At 43.9% G+C, this 17015-nt stretch overlaps 1 protein-coding gene across 2 annotated transcripts in view; it reads right to left on the bottom strand.

Moving 5' to 3' along the window:
• Positions 1 to 17015, bottom strand: part of LOC117401044 (receptor tyrosine-protein kinase erbB-3) — a 42812-nt gene that overhangs the window by 24585 nt on the left and 1212 nt on the right. The gene's annotated exons all lie outside the window — the stretch shown is intronic.

The raw sequence follows: 17015 nt of genomic DNA on the forward strand, positions 1-17015 counted from the left end.
GAATCGGAACACAAGCTGTATTTATGTAATTTGATACATTCTAAAGCTAAAAGTATTTTTTGAGTGGAATTTCACGCTGGCTATGAAGCTCAACGCATAGAAAATGGAGTTTTATCATCACTGTGGGGAGGAAGACACCAAGAAATGTGTCTTGTAGGCTTCAGTTTCTCATTTTATATTGAGGCTGGAGTAATAAAAGCATCTGAAGGGCTGTATTTGCAGAATTAACAGCTACATTTGGACTTTACTTTTGTGGTTAATAAAATCAGAGTAAGTTATCATATAATATAGTGATATGATCTCCATGTCTCTGTGCATTGTGAGGCTGTAGCTCTCCTCTCCATGTCTCTGTGCATTGTGAGGCTGTAGCTCTCCTCTCCATGTCTCTGTGCATTGTGAGGCTCCAGCTCTCCTCTCCATGTCTCTGTGCATTGTGAGGCTGTAGCTCTCCTCTCCATGTCTCTGTGCATTGTGAGGCTCCAGCTCTCCTCTCCATGTCTCTGTGCATTGTGAGGCTGTAGCTCTCCTCTCCATGTCTCTGTGCATTGTGAGGCTCCAGCTCTCCTCTCCATGTCTCTGTGCATTGTGAGGCTGTAGCTCTCCTCTCCATGTCTCTGTGCATTGTGAGGCTGTAGCTCTCCTCTCCATGTCTCTGTGCATTGTGAGGCTGTAGCTCTCCTCTCCATGTCTCTGTGCATTGTGAGGCTCCAGCTCTCCTTTCCCTGTGTCTCTGTGCATTGTGAGGCTGTAGCTCCCCTCTCCATGTCTCTGTGCATTGTGAGGCTCCAGCTCTCCTCTCCCTGTGTCTCTGTGCATTGTGAGGCTGTAGCTCTCCTCTCCATGTCTCTGTGCATTGTGAGGCTCCAGCTCTCCTCTCCCTGTCTCTGTGCATTGTGAGGCTGTAGCTCTCCTCTCCATGTCTCTGTGCATTGTGAGGCTCCAGCTCTCCTCTCCATGTCTCTGTGCATTGTGAGGCTCCAGCTCTCCTCTCCATGTCTCTGTGCATTGTGAGGCTCCAGCTCTCCTCTCCCTGTGTCTCTGTGCATTGTGAGGCTCCAGCTCTCCTCTCCATGTCTCTGTGCATTGTGAGGCTCCAGCTCTCCTCTCCATGTCTCTGTGCATTGTGAGGCTCCAGCTCTCCTCTCCCTGTGTCTCTGTGTATTGTGAGGCTGTAGCTCTCCTCTCCATGTCTCTGTGCATTGTGAGGCTGTAGCTCTCCTCTCCATGTCTCTGTGCATTGTGAGGCTCCAGCTCTCCTCTCCCTGTGTCTCTGTGTATTGTGAGGCTGTAGCTCTCCTCTCCCTGTGTCTCTGTGCATTGTGAGGCTCCAGCTCTCCTCTCCATGTCTCTGTGCATTGTGAGGCTGTAGCTCTCCTCTCCATGTCTCTGTGCATTGTGAGGCTGTAGCTCTCCTCTCCCTGTGTCTCTGTGCATTGTGAGGCTCCAGCTCTCCTCTCCCTGTGTCTCTGTGCATTGTGAGGCTCCAGCTCTCCTCTCCATGTCTCTGTGCATTGTGAGGCTGTAGCTCTCCTCTCCATGTATCTGTGCATTGTGAGGCTCCAGCTCTCCTCTCCATGTCTCTGCATTGTGAGGCTGTAGCTCTCCTCTCCATGTCTCTGTGCATTGTGAGGCTCCAGCTCTCCTCTCCATGTCTCTGTGCATTGTGAGGCTCCAGCTCTCCTCTCCATGTCTCTGTGCATTGTGAGGCTGTAGCTCTCCTCTCCATGTCTCTGTGCATTGTGAGGCTGTAGCTCTCCTCTCCATGTCTCTGTGCATTGTGAGGCTCCAGCTCTCCTCTCCATGTCTCTGTGCATTGTGAGGCTGTAGCTCTCCTCTCCATGTCTCTGTGCATTGTGAGGCTGTAGCTCTCCTCTCCATGTCTCTGTGCATTGTGAGGCTCCAGCTCTCCTCTCCCTGTGTCTCTGTGCATTGTGAGGCTCCAGCTCTCCTCTCCATGTCTCTGTGCATTGTGAGGCTCCAGCTCTCCTCTCCATGTCTCTGTGCATTGTGAGGCTGTAGCTCTCCTCTCCATGTCTCTGTGCATTGTGAGGCTGTAGCTCTCCTCTCCATGTCTCTGTGCATTGTGAGGCTCCAGCTCTCCTTTCCCTGTGTCTCTGTGCATTGTGAGGCTGTAGCTCTCCTCTCCATGTCTCTGTGCATTGTGAGGCTCCAGCTCTCCTCTCCATGTCTCTGTGCATTGCGAGGCTCCAGCTCTCCTCTCCATGTCTCTGTGCATTGTGAGGCTCCAGCTCTCCTCTCCATGTCTCTGTGCATTGTGAGGCTCCAGCTCTCCTCTCCATGTCTCTGTGCATTGTGAGGCTCCAGCTCTCCTCTCCCTGTGTCTCTGTGCATTGTGAGGCTCCAGCTCTCCTCTCCATGTCTCTGTGCATTGTGAGGCTGTAGCTCTCCTCTCCATGTCTCTGTGCATTGTGAGGCTCCAGCTCTCCTCTCCCTGTGTCTCTGTGCATTGTGAGGCTGTAGCTCTCCTCTCCATGTCTCTGTGCATTGTGAGGCTGTAGCTCTCCTCTCCCTGTGTCTCTGTGCATTGTGAGGCTGTAGCTCTCCTCTCCATGTCTCTGTGCATTGTGAGGCTGTAGCTCTCCTCTCCCTGTGTCTCTGTGCATTGTGAGGCTGTAGCTCTCCTCTCCATGTGTCTCTGTGCATTGTGAGGCTGTAGCTCTCCTCTCCATGTCTCTGTGCATTGTGAGGCTCCAGCTCTCCTCTCCATGTCTCTGTGCATTGTGAGGCTGTAGCTCTCCTCTCCATGTCTCTGTGCATTGTGAGGCTGTAGCTCTCCTCTCCATGTCTCTGTGCATTGTGAGGCTGTAGCTCTCCTCTCCATGTCTCTGTGCATTGTGAGGCTGTAGCTCTCCTCTCCATGTCTCTGTGCATTGTGAGGCTCCAGCTCTCCTCTCCATGTCTCTGTGCATTGTGAGGCTCCAGCTCTCCTCTCCCTGTGTCTCTGTGCATTGTGAGGCTGTAGCTCTCCTCTCCATGTCTCTGTGCATTGTGAGGCTGTAGCTCTCCTCTCCCTGTGTCTCTGTGCATTGTGAGGCTGTAGCTCTCCTCTCCATGTCTCTGTGCATTGTGAGGCTGTAGCTCTCCTCTCCATGTCTCTGTGCATTGTGAGGCTGTAGCTCTCCTCTCCATGTCTCTGTGTATTGTGAGGCTCCAGCTCTCCTCTCCCTGTGTCTCTGTGCATTGTGAGGCTCCAGCTCTCCTCTCCCTGTGTCTCTGTGCATTGTGAGGCTCCAGCTCTCCTCTCCATGTCTCTGTGCATTGTGAGGCTCCAGCTCTCCTCTCCATGTCTCTGTGCATTGTGAGGCTCCAGCTCTCCTCTCCATGTCTCTGTGCATTGTGAGGCTGTAGCTCTCCTCTCCATGTATCTGTGCATTGTGAGGCTGTAGCTCTCCTCTCCATGTCTCTGTGCATTGTGAGGCTGTAGCTCTCCTCTCCATGTCTCTGTGCATTGTGAGGCTCCAGCTCTCCTCTCCCTGTGTCTCTGTGCATTGTGAGGCTAGACACAGACCAGCTATTGTCCAGCCTGCTTCCAACAAGACAGCTGTTAGAAGAGTTTCTAGATTGAATAAGTGTGTTAGATCGACCAAGATCAAGCTGAGGATCAAATGGGAGGATTTTTCTGAATTGCACAGTAGCTTAAAGAGTAAGTTAGGCATCATAACGAAGGTATTCGAGTGCTTTACATTCACGATGCACGTTCATTGGCCATTACATCACAGTTTAAAAAAAAACAGTAAACTGCTGCATTGCCATTGCAGATCCTTCTGGAGCTGTGCTGTATCCCGACTGCCTGTGCTGAGATGCCAGCCCTGCCTTACATCATTGCGATGACTCAGTGACTGAGCCCTTAAGCCAACCGTACATTACTGATAAGCAACGTGCCACACATTGCGTGCCACCACTCACCCATGCACTGTGCAACTGACTGAATGCAAGTGCGAGTTTGGGACTGCAGAGCGCGTCTGTCACGTAGGGAGGTTTGTGGGGATCGGTCTAACAGGGTTGTGATTTGCAACCCAGGCAATACATTCACTTTGGAGCTCTTTCTTTTCAGGTTTAAAATTGTGAAGTTTGAATCACCCCTGTGGCCTCACTAGAGCTCTCAGAATCATATCTAACCTCCAAGGACACCTAACCTAACCTCCACCAACCTGCCCCCCTTCCTCTGATGGACTGATGAAACACATCCGTAAGAAATACCGTGTAGAACAAACAATATTCCATGCCCATAACAAGTTATTTTTTGTAAAATTGGCTGTGATTCAGGACCTGTTAATCCTAAACCAGACCTCATGTAGTTTTACTGCTCTGATCTGGAACGGTCCCCACTGGGGAGATAAAATAATCAGATCAGGCAAACAGTGGGGTTAAATATTAACGTGAGTGTTTGATTTATGACTTAGCTGCTGGTAAATATGAAAGCACAGAGTCGGGTGTGCACACACAGTGTAGTATGAACCCTGTCTGAGCTGTGCCTCAATGCAGTGCTATACACTGATGGTTCCTGGGCTGTATATACAGGAGCACTGAGCCCCTCAGAGAGGCTCTTCTCATTTAGAAATGAAGTTTCCCATTCAAGACTCTGAATGGGTTTGAAAAGACTGGAAGGGTAATCTGTGGTCTTTGCAGGTACAGACCAAATGAAACGCCGGGTTAAACCTGCTTTTAAATGTCTTTGCTGCTGTTCAGTCAGCTGTTTAGTTTTAATGTTACAATCTTTCTTTTTTTGGAATGCATGTGTATTTTTCTATGGCTCTTTAAGAACACTGGTCATGGCCTTTTAAACACAGAGTCTGGGCAATTCCACTTTCCCTTAGAAAAGTGTCCCATAGTAAAAGCACAGCAAAGTTATGGGAAAGCATGGGTAAGCATTGTAAAGCACATGGTACAGCATATTAAAAACATGACAAACTGTGATAGACTATGGTAAATGCATCACCATGGGATTAAAAAAAAAAACAGCGAAATCACTATGCAAATCTACAGTGGTAAACTGTTATAGCATCTACATCATATCAACATGCTGTCTTATTTCTGATCTGTTTAATTTCCTGTTGTGTGTGTTCTCCGACATGTCCTACTGCTGTTTCTGCTCAAGTCATTATTCACCAGCCATACTATCTATTCCAGCACATGTCATTTTTCAACAAATGAGCTTCTGAAAAGACTCCCAAAAGCTGAAATTGACCGCTAGGGGCGTGCAACTGTCTCTCCCCCTCTGCAATTTTGATTGCGTGTAGAACTGTACCAACTCACAGTGCCACAGTTATGGAAAAGGGATACATACAGTTGCCCATTTCTAAAAGCACTTCTTCAAAGCTTAATGAGTCTTTTCAGAAGCATGTCCCACAACACACAAAACCTGATATTAAACCGGTCAGTAATCCACCCTAATTTAATGTGTGGAGCTGTATATTATATTACTGTTATAGCTGCTATTAAATGAGATTATTGGTGCTTGGACTTTACAACGCAATATAGTGTCCTGGCCTTGATAGCTATGTTATGCTTACAGTAATTGGGTGCGCAGTTTATTTACACAGATCAATGATAAAGAAACTTACATGGCAACACGTTTGAGAAATAGGAGGAAGCTGGTGTCTCTAAATCCCCAACTACCTTTGGGTAATGTAAACATACAAGGTGTGCTTTCCTTGTGCTAAAGAAAGAGGTAAACATATTATAGAACAGATGTAGTGTGCCAGCTCATTTAGATCCTGTTATTCTGCTCCACATGATACATTTCGGCCAAACAAACATCACAAAGGTTCCAGTGACGGCACAGCGACTGCAGCTGCAATACTAATTCAGGTTCATTAGACTGCTCACTCGGTCATGTGGTTTGACTTTATAGCCCATGCTGTCATCACTAGACAATCACAATGTATGTATCAGTACAATGAATCGCTGTTAAGTCACAAATTCCAGTACATCTTATCCTGTTTACTGACATCACCCCATGCATAGAACACGGTTCTGAAGTTAAAACAACAGCAGCTACTAAGACTACAAACTGGCAAAACCTCAACACATGCATTGCGTTATTTCAAAATGTTTTTAAATCTGATCAGTATTTAATATATACAGCTGTCTCAGTGTGGCCTGCCCACCCAGATTGATCAGGAGAAGACACTCTTACACCATAAGAGTCAACTCTCCATATTAATGTGTATAAGAGACGTCCTCCACACACTAGCTTAGTGTCGTTTTCCACCCACAATTTGGCTTAAACATAAGAAAATACTGGAAGCCAATTGATGTATAGACCTACAGTGGAACTAATAAAAGATGGTATTGCTGAAGCCTGAAACAGCAGTTCCTTTTGGTATCAACGTGTACCATTATTGTACCAAGAGTGGGGAGCCAGCAGCTTTATTACATTGTATTGCTAGTAAGCACAGCCCTGAGCAGTGATGTCAACATGTTTTTAAAAGTAGTTAAAAAACAAACCACTTTTCATACCATGCTATGAGTTGTGTGCTTGTCATGGCATAGTCCTGTGATTGATCTCATTGTTGTGCTAGACAATGCAATACAGACTAGTCTAGCTTCTTTTGTGGAAAACAGCTCAAGACTAGTACAATCCATTACTAGTCAGACAAGTTTAAATACAACCAAAACAATTAAAATCTTAGCTGACTAATTGTATCCTACGTGCATGGGTATTCCAAAAGGATCTTCTATACACAGATGGCTATTTAGCCAGACGATTATGGTTCGTCAACCACCGACATAACTAGAAATTCAAGGCAATACTACTCGACGCTCACTAGAAGGCAAGCAGCAACATGTGTTCCATTTCAGAAATTAGGCACGAAAAAAAGGTCTTTCAGAGAAATTTACTCAAAGTTCAAATGCAAAAATGCCTTAATTATGCAAAGCATGGGTCACAAAATGTGCGAGATTTAAACTTTGAAATGTGTGCACGTTTTGTGCAAGGCATGCAGACAATCAGATCCTTGTAGCACCCTTGTCTAGTTCTTGCTCATGTGCTGTGGTCTTGTGTGTCATGGTGATTCCAGCATGATCCTTGCAGTAGTGTATTTGTTGTAAATGCTCAACAAAAAGGGTTCTGTTTGAAATAATCAATTGGTGGGGAATCTGCTTCCGTCTTTCATTGGTTATTTTTGAGTTCCCCAGTGCCCCCCTTTATATCATAAAGACCAGTCTGTCTGCTCCGGTAATGAAGCCTGCCTCTTACAGAGATACAAACCAATTCCCTAATCAAATAGCACACACACACAATAATCTGTAGTAACAGAAGCACTGAGAACACCTTCGATATTCAACAGCAAGAAGCCAAATACACTTAGGAGTGTCAGTCTAGCAACACGCTAGCAAGCCATGTGTTACCTGAGGGGATATTGTCTATTCGAGACTGCCTGGTTCGGACAATTGGAACTACAAGTCAATGGATAGGCGAACATCTTCTTAAAACCAGAAAAAGAGCTGGATTAAAGGCAGCTCCTGTATGGTATTGCGTGGCGCAGCTGGAATCGGGGGAAGTGAGGGGTCTGACACTGAACAGAGCATGGGAGATTTCCTCTGACTGATTGCGAGTCTCTGTTCTCAGCCTGCCTTCGGCTCTCTGTGACATCACTGTCCCGACTCCACAATAGCGGCAGTGTTAGAGACGAGAGAGGGAGCGGGCGACTGCCTATCTCATCCACACAGCAGGGAAATAAAGCATGGCTTGAACCCTGCCAGCACCCCCTCCGCTCACAAGCTCCAGGATCACAGTCACTTCTGCTGTAGCTTTGCTGTGGTTCTGTCTGGTTATTTGGCGTCATTAGAGCATTGAAGCTGTGCAGGTGTATGGCACTGTGAAACCTGATGGATAATGAATTCAGTTTCATCACCATGTAGAAATCAGATCATCTTTTTCTATTTCAGAAACCAGGTAAAATCTATTATCACTACTTAGTTTAATTATCACTATGTGTCCAATACTGTATGTCTAAGTACACCATCTACAATTCTGAAATAATGTTATTTAAAAAAAGATTTTAGTATCTTCAAGCTCTGTGTAACTAATAGTACTATATTTATTTATTTATTTATTTCATTTATATAGCGCCTTTCATACCAATAATAATAATAATCTGTGATCTAAAAGTGTGATTTGGGAGATATGTGGTCAGTAGCTCCTGCAGATAGCTAGCTGCTGCTCCATTCAAGGCTTTATAGGTCAATAATAAGATTTTAAAATCAATTCTATATTGAACAGGTAGCCAGTGCAAGGAGGCTGGGATGATCTGCTCATATTTTTTGGTTTTAGTGAAAATTCTAGCAGCGGTATTCTGAACAAGCTGTAGGCAGGACACCTCACGTTTTGGGATGCCAGAGAGGAGTGCATTACACTAATCAATTCCTGAAGAAACAAAGGCATGTGTCAGTCTCTCTGCGTCAGAGAAGGAGATAATAGGTCTCAGTTTGGCTATGTTTCTCAAGTGATAGAAGGATCCTTTAGAAACCTCCCTAATATGAAACTCAAATGATAAATCAGGATCAAAGAGAACCCCCACATTTTTTTTATTTCAGTTTTAGGAATTGATAAAAGACTGCTAGGGTCAAACTCATGCAATCTTACATTTTTTAGTTGGTTACAAACATAACCTCTGTTTTACCTGAATTCAACATTAGGAAGTTTTGAGACATCCAGCACTTGATAATCAGCAAGTCAAGCAGCAAATAAAACCCTGACAGAAGTATCACCAGGTTTTAAAGACAAATACAGCTGGGTGTCAACCACATAGCAGTGGAAGACACCATGTTTCCTGATGAGATCACCCAGTAGTAACATATATAATGAAAATAGCAATGGACCCAGGATTGAACCTTGTGGAACACCACAATCATCTTCGGTCAATGCTGATTTTTCCTCCCCAATAGAGACAAACTGATACCTATCAGATAGGTAAGACCAGGATAAGACAAGGCCAGACAGCCCCACTAAGTATTTGAGCTGATTTAATAAAATGGAGTGGTCTGCGGTGTCAAAAGCAGCACTTAGATCAAGGAGAATTAGACCTGATGGAAAGCCCAAGTCAGAGCTCATCAGTCTCTGTACTATGTGCAGCACGAAATCCAGACTGAAATTTCTCAGATACACCATTAAGAGTTCAAAAACACTTTGTACTTGAAATGCAACAACCCTCTCTAAAACCGTGTCTAAGAATGGGAGATTGGAGATGGGCCTGTAGTTATTAATCCAGGATCCAAGTTGTGTTTCTTGAGCATTGGCTTTACTATAGCTACCAGTTAAGGAATTAATATCCTGAGATGTAAGTGTATGTTCCATGGATTTTGTAGTTACTGGTTGATGGTCAGAAATGGTGAGATCTGTAGTTAATACATTTTTAACAACTAAACCACGAGAGATTACCAGGTCTAGAGTATGGCCACGATTGTGTGTGGGACCTTTTACATGCTGGAGATAATCTAAGGAATCCAGCAGCCTCATCAGTTCCACAGAAGTGGAGTCAGATTCTGTACCAACATGTAGGTTAAAATCACCCAGTAGAAGAATCCTATCATAATGGACTGTCAATGAAGATAGCAAGTCACTAAATTCAGCTAAAAATAACGGGTTTGACTTAGGTGGTCGATAGATAATTACAATATGAACAGGTAGTGCACTATTTAGTGTTAATGTTAACAGTTCAAAAGATGAATAACCTGGGAGAGTAACCTGATTAATGTTCACTACAGAAAATACATATTCAGGATTCTAAAATCAAAGGATCAAAGGATTTACATTATCAATACCTTTTAGAATTTTGAATGCTTGAATCGTCTTTGTTCAAGACTGAATAGATTCAATTCTTTTAGCCTGTCTGCATACGACATGTCTTTAAAACCCGGGATCATTCTGGTTGCTCTTCTTTGCACTCTTTCTAGAGCAGCAATATCCTTTTTGTAACGAGGTGGCCAGAACTGAACACAATATTCTAGATGAAGTCTTACGAATGCATTGTAAAGTTTTAACATTACTTCCCTTGATTGCAATTCAACACTTAGTAAAGTAGTTAATGATCTCATTGTATCTGTTAAACCTGGTGTGGAATAACGCCCCTCCAGGACTGTGACTGTCCACCCCTGTATGAGGAGAATGTACTGCATGTATGTACTGAAGTAAACATGAACCTTGCAGAGCTATGAACAGATCAGTCACTGCTGAGGCATAGAGGGGGAAATGAAGCTTTAAGAAAATATATGCCAGCGAGTGAAATGAAGTAGAACATGGATGCTAAGCAGGAAAGGTAGAATCTGATGAAGAAAGAAGATAAGAAAAAGGGCAAGCAGTCACAGAGAGGTATGCCCTCATAAAAGTTCATAAAAACTTTCCCATAGTTTACCATGGCTTGTTTTTGAATATGCTTTACCCTACCTCTCTGGGCGTCACCCTGCTTACCTGTGCTTTACCATGATTTCATTGTGCTTTGTTATGCTTTAGGTAAGCTTGTATAAGGGTGTACTGTTTGTCCTTACCTGTTTGCTGCTTTTTTGTAAAACTTATCAGACCATTTGTTTGGTAAGGGCTAAAACTTCTCACTAGTAGTAGGGCACAGTGCCAGCTTTCCCACCCCATCCTGGAAAAGCTGATTATAAGACAGATTAGCACCTGATGAAAGAGACCCCCCCCCCCCCCCCCGCCCCTTCAGTGTTGTGCAAGTCAGCTCTGAGAGGAGAGAAGTGATTACTGTTCTGAGACATGTTCTGAGAAGGAGTATACAATCAGAGCCTTTTCAGTACCATGATACCCTGCTGCCCGATCAGAACCACTGTGCAACGTGTTCCAAATCCCTTACAACTGGGTTTGCTTTGATTCTGTTTCTGATCAGGGTGTACTTCTGTAATACTGTGAGTAGGTGTAAGCATTAGTCATTTAGATTGATACTGGAAAGTGAAAGCGCATTCCACAAGTTAAGAAAACTCAGATTGTGTTCAACTTCAAATCAAATCTCTAACAGGCAGCCAATGCAAGGCCTCCAACACAGGTGTAAAGAGATCCCTAGAGTGTCCCTAGACTTACTGGTTCTGTGTCTTGCCTTTAGGTTGGTGTTTAGCTGTTCGTTTTTGTGTGTTGACTCATTTTGCAATGTGAGATCGCACATGGTACCCTGGGGCACCCTTATACCCCAGTTTCTCTCGTTCATTTTACTGTTGCCAGACACACCAAGATAGAAAAAGCACTGTAAAGAGACAGGCTTAGCAGCAATTCACAGTAACTGTAAATCCTTTTTGGTGCCACTCCACTGCAGTTTTTATTTCGTAATTTGTGATGACTCAGACTGGACGGTTGGACTTTTTGGATTATATTCTTTACCAGGTCTGCTGGTATAAAATAAAACACATGAAAGCAGTTTATGAACACATGCGTGAAGGATTATTAAGATCACTACACTTGACATTGTTCAGAGGTTCAGTGTGAATAGTCAGCTCTCTGTGTGTGATTCACTGCAGAGTCTTTGTCTCACTGAGTGGCTGCTGTGTGTGGTACTGACAGGTGTGACAGGCTGCAGGATCACAGCTCCTGTCTCTCACTTGCTTGTGGTCCCGTCTCACCTCTGAGTCACCGACTTCAACCCTGACCCAGATACCACAGGGGACAAAATATTAGGAACCCCTGCCATATGTCTATTGGATTCTACGATATGTAAATGGAGACACAGTTCACAATGGCAATGCATTGTAGAACCAGACAGACAGTGTGCTTCTGTATCAGGACCACTGTCTGTCTGTGATTCCACATCCTTTAATTGTGTTCGCTTTGGTTTTTACCAGTATAGAAGTTTTGATCTGGGTAGTATTTTGCAGTGGTACCCCAGTGGTATTTTTGGGGTTGTCATTCAACAAAAATGGGGATCCCTATGTGCTGATTGTGTCTGACTGTCTGTCTGTCTGCCTGCCTGCCTGCCTGTCTGTCTGTCTGTCTGTCTGTCTGCCTGCCTGTCTGCCTGTCTGTCACACACACACAATAATGCCCTTGACTTTGCAGCAATCTTCACCAAACTTTTATCACATCCTCCTATAGATGTTTCAGATTGCATCTGGCTATCTTTACTGTGCAATTGCTATGGGGTTATGAGGATGTATGTGTATGCACTGTTTTTTTTTGTTTAAAATAAACCTCAGTGAAATATTTACTACAAAAGCTACAAAAGAATATATTAAAAGTTCCTCAAAAGCTGTACAATGATGCACTTTAAAAACAGGCCAAATTGCTAAGAAGTTAAGGAGTTTGGACAAAGCCTCTATTCTCCAACACTGAAGGAGGAACAGCTAGGCCCTGTAGCAGTAGTACATAGCAGAGGCTCTGTGATGCTGGGCACTGACTGACTGAGAGGCTCTGTGATGCTCTCTGACTGTTTGAGAGGCTCTGTGATGCTCTCTGACTGGCTGAGAGGCTCTGTGATGCTCTCTGACTGTTTGAGAGACTGTGATGCTCTCTGACTGACTGAGAGGCTCCGTGATGCTCTCTGACTGACTGAGAGGCTCTGTGATGCTCTCTGACTGGTTGAGAGGCTCTGTGATGCTCTCTGACTGTTTGAGAGACTCTGTTATGCTCTCTGACTGACTGAGAGGCTCTGTGATGCTCTCTGACTGACTGAGAGGCTCCGTGATGCTCTCTGACTGACTGAGAGGCTCTGTGATGCTCTCTGACTGACTGAGAGGCTCTGTGATGCTCTCTGACTGGCTGAGAGGCTCTGTGATGCTCTCTGACTGACTGAGAGGCTCCGTGATGCTCTCTGATTTACTGAGGGGCTCTGTGATGCTCTCTGACTGTTTGAGAGGCTCTGTGATGCTCTCTGACTGACAGAGGGGCTCTGTGATGCTCTCTGACTGACAGAGGCTCTGTGATGCTGGGCACTGACTGACTGAGAGGCTCTGTGATGCTCTCTGACTGTTTGAGAGGCTCTGTGATGCTCTCTGACTGGTTGAGAGGCTCTGTGATGCTCTCTGACTGACTGATACCTTGTTTCCACGATTAATATTTCCATACCGTGTCAGCATGGTACTTAAACAGCACAGTAATGGAAACATGATCTGGGTAGTATTTTGCAGTGGTACCCCAGTGGTATTTTTGGGGTTGTCATTCAACAAAAATGGGGATCCCTATGTGCTGATTGTGTCTGACTGTCTGTCTGTCTGCCTGCCTGCCTGCCTGTCTGTCTGTCTGTCTGTCTGTCTGCCTGCCTGTCTGCCTGTCTGTCACACACACACAATAATGCCCTTGACTTTGCAGCAATCTTCACCAAACTTTTATCACATCCTCCTATAGATGTTTCAGATTGCATCTGGCTATCTTTACTGTGCAATTGCTATGGGGTTATGAGGATGTATGTGTATGCACTGTTTTTTTTTGTTTAAAATAAACCTCAGTGAAATATTTACTACAAAAGCTACAAAAGAATATATTAAAAGTTCCTCAAAAGCTGTACAATGATGCACTTTAAAAACAGGCCAAATTGCTAAGAAGTTAAGGAGTTTGGACAAAGCCTCTATTCTCCAACACTGAAGGAGGAACAGCTAGGCCCTGTAGCAGTAGTACATAGCAGAGGCTCTGTGATGCTGGGCACTGACTGACTGAGAGGCTCTGTGATGCTCTCTGACTGTTTGAGAGGCTCTGTGATGCTCTCTGACTGGCTGAGAGGCTCTGTGATGCTCTCTGACTGTTTGAGAGACTGTGATGCTCTCTGACTGACTGGAATAAAGTCCAACTGCAGATACGTAATGCTGGCAACGGCTTTTGTTGCTCACTGTGTTTGTGAGTTTGTACACACCCAGTCTCCAGATCTCTGTGTTGGACAGGACCAGAAAATTAGGCACAGCTGCCGTAGCACCGACAACTGGGTGTAGGGCTGCAATGGGCATGGTGCGTTCCAGGACAAGGAAGCACCTGCCAACTGAGCACCTGGTAGCAACACTCTACCAATGTCTGTGCCATTGGCACTGAAACTGTAACAGGGAGACGCAGCTTGGTTCAATTAAATCATTAGAACAGGGTTGGAACAAAGGTCAGGACTGGCCAGCGCTGCACTGACTGCTTACAAAGTGTCACTGATAAACCGATTGGGATCACCAGTCCTGTAAGATCCTTATAAACCACCACGTTGTGTATCTCTATCAGCAGGGCTGTACCAGGCTCTGGTGACTCACTGGCAGGGGATAAGAATACTGTGGGGATCATTTATACCATCTGCATTTTCAAAATAATTTCTAATCTTTGTAATATGTCCTCTAGAGCAGGGCTTTCCAACCCTGGTCCTGGGACCCCCATGTGTCTGCTGGTTTTCATTCCAACAGAGCTCTCAATTACTCAACTAGACCCTTCATTGAACGGATCATTTGCTTAATTAGACCTTTTGAATTGTTTTTAGTTCTTAAACAGTTGCAGATTTCAAATGTAACATTTTATCAGTAAGTGCTGAGAACAAGTAAAAGATTTAATTAAGCAAATGATCACTTCAATGAAGGGTCTGGTTGAGTAATTGAGAGCTCAGTTGGAAGGAGAACCAGCAGACACAGGGGGTCCCCAGGACCAGTGTTGGAAAGCCCTGCTCTAGTCCCTCATAAGTCTTGTCCCATTAGAATCTTACCTATCAGTATGAACAACGCTTACAAATCTGTCACAGAATATCTTAAAACTTCTACGTTTCCAAAAGCGGTTTAGTCCCCATGTTTACCGCTACGATCAGAAGGTGGATAAAGAAAAGCTTTTTGAAAATGCAAGACCTTTCCTTTGTGACTCAGTAAGCCCCCCCCCCCGAGGACACATGTCAAACCCTGGGGTCTCTATGCTGAATCAGAGGGGAGGGACACCACAGGCAGAGCCAGTCTGGGGGTCAGGGTGGCATCAATGGAGGTTTAGTTTTCAGAGTGTAGAAAATGGGGTTTCTTTCAAAGGAGAACTAAAGACTGGAAGTGAGTCAGGACTGACACTGCAAGCCTTTCATATAGATACGGCATTTCCAATTGGTTTTGATGGGCTCTGATTTGTTTCCTGATTCCAACACCCTTCCCAATGCTCTTCCATGGCAATGGCTATACAATGGCAACACTGTCATGGTTACTGAGGGCCAGTGGTAACACAAAGCTACAATGGTATGACCCACACCACAGCTGGCCATGTTTTCACAGATCAGTGAGCTCTCAGTCACTTAACTAGACCCTTCATTGGACTGATCATTTGCTTAATTAGACCTTTGTAATTGTTTTCAGCTCTTAAACAGTTGCACAGTTCAAGTTACTTATAAAATGTTACAGCAAACTTGAAATCTGCAACTGTTTAAGAGCTGAAAACAAGTAAAAAGGTCTAATTAAGCAAATGATCTGTTCAATTAAGGGTCTCGTTAAGTAAATGAGAGCTCAGTTGAAAACCAGCAGACACAGGGGCTCCCCAGGACCAGGGTTGGGAACCACTGGACTAGAGGATATTACAAAGATTAGAAATGATTTTGAAAATGCAGATGGTATAAATGATCCCATTTTTTAGCATGTGGTGGCATATGGATGGACATGTGTTTCCTTCTAACCCCAGTGTTTTATAGAATGGTTATTTCCATATTTGTAGAAACACACAGTACAGACAGAGAGACAGGCAAACAGGGCGTCTTTCAATAACTTCTGCTAAAGAGTCTCCAAGCCCAGCGGGTAATGTTTTGTTTCACGTGTGGGTATTTTTAATTTGATTGAAAACAAGTTTTAACTCTTACCCTATTACTGTGAAAAAAAACCTCCCAGGAGTAAAACAAACAGTAACCCCACCAAATCACACCCATTTAAAAAGGAGAAAAATATTCTTCTGTGTGCTGTTTATTTCAGACATCATTTATACATGGCTTTCCTTTGCACCATTAGGATCCAGTCATTTATAAATGATATTATTTGAATTATAATTTTTCCATTGGATACATGTCAAGTTTCTTTGTTGAATCTAATATGGCAGTCTATATGCAAGGCCATAAACTGGATCCATATATATGTAACTGATCAACTGAACTGAACTTGGTGAAAGAACCTTCTTTCTTCCAGACCAAGGGAGCGTTGTGACAGTACCATGAGTCTTGTACTTCTTGGTAATAGAAACATGAGTTGAAATTGGGATACGCAAATGCTTGGAATAAATAAATAATTTTCTGCCTAAAATCTTCATATAGCTCTTTACTTTTCCCCATATTGACTTATTGGTAATGACAGCAATCATCCTATGCCTAATCATTTTATACTCTCTAAGAATGTTCACCTACAATCCAGCATTTTCTAGACTTTTCTAGAATTAGGTTCTGCATTATCATATTGACATTTCTAGCACCTTGTAGACAATACTATCAAAGCATCAAAGGATGTGAATACTTTTGTATTAGCAGTTTTGGAGTTTTGCACAAAAAAAAAAGCAGAAATAAAGACATTTATTTCTTGTAACTTTTTTTTCCTTATCCACAAAAGCAAAAGTTTTGCTACAAAAGATTTTCCCTAAAATTCTTTGTTTTCGAGACATTTCTAGGAATTATACATTTTCATTGAGGGATGTAAACTATTGACTACAACTGTGTATATATGGTTGAATCAGAAAGATGGTGCCACGGGTTTGTGCGACAGGAAATTGTCGCTTGCGGGTCCTGCCACAGAAGCACGCTCTTAAAATTCCTGAATCAGCTGAGCGGCTCGAGTCCTCTTATGGTTATCCATCCTGCACACTTGACTTTATCAGGACTCACTGTCTGGGGCCATTAAAACTACCAGCAGCAGCCTCCTTGCGGGTCTTGAACAGTACACGTTGCTGGCAGTCGCTTAACATCATGTATTTTCGCATCATATTTATTTTGTATATGTTCCCCCATCACGATAAACCTTAAAACGAACGTTTAACCCAGACAAAACTCACTTTAAAAGCTGGTTTACGCCCGCGCTTAGTCATCGTGAAATCTTGAAGTCACCTAATAGAAAACACACCTTTTTTAAAAAAAAAATTAAACCAGTGAAGCGTC

This window comes from Acipenser ruthenus, chromosome 42 (genome assembly GCF_902713425.1).
Source record: "Acipenser ruthenus chromosome 42, fAciRut3.2 maternal haplotype, whole genome shotgun sequence".
In the NCBI taxonomy this organism is placed as follows: Eukaryota; Metazoa; Chordata; class Actinopteri; order Acipenseriformes; family Acipenseridae; genus Acipenser; species Acipenser ruthenus.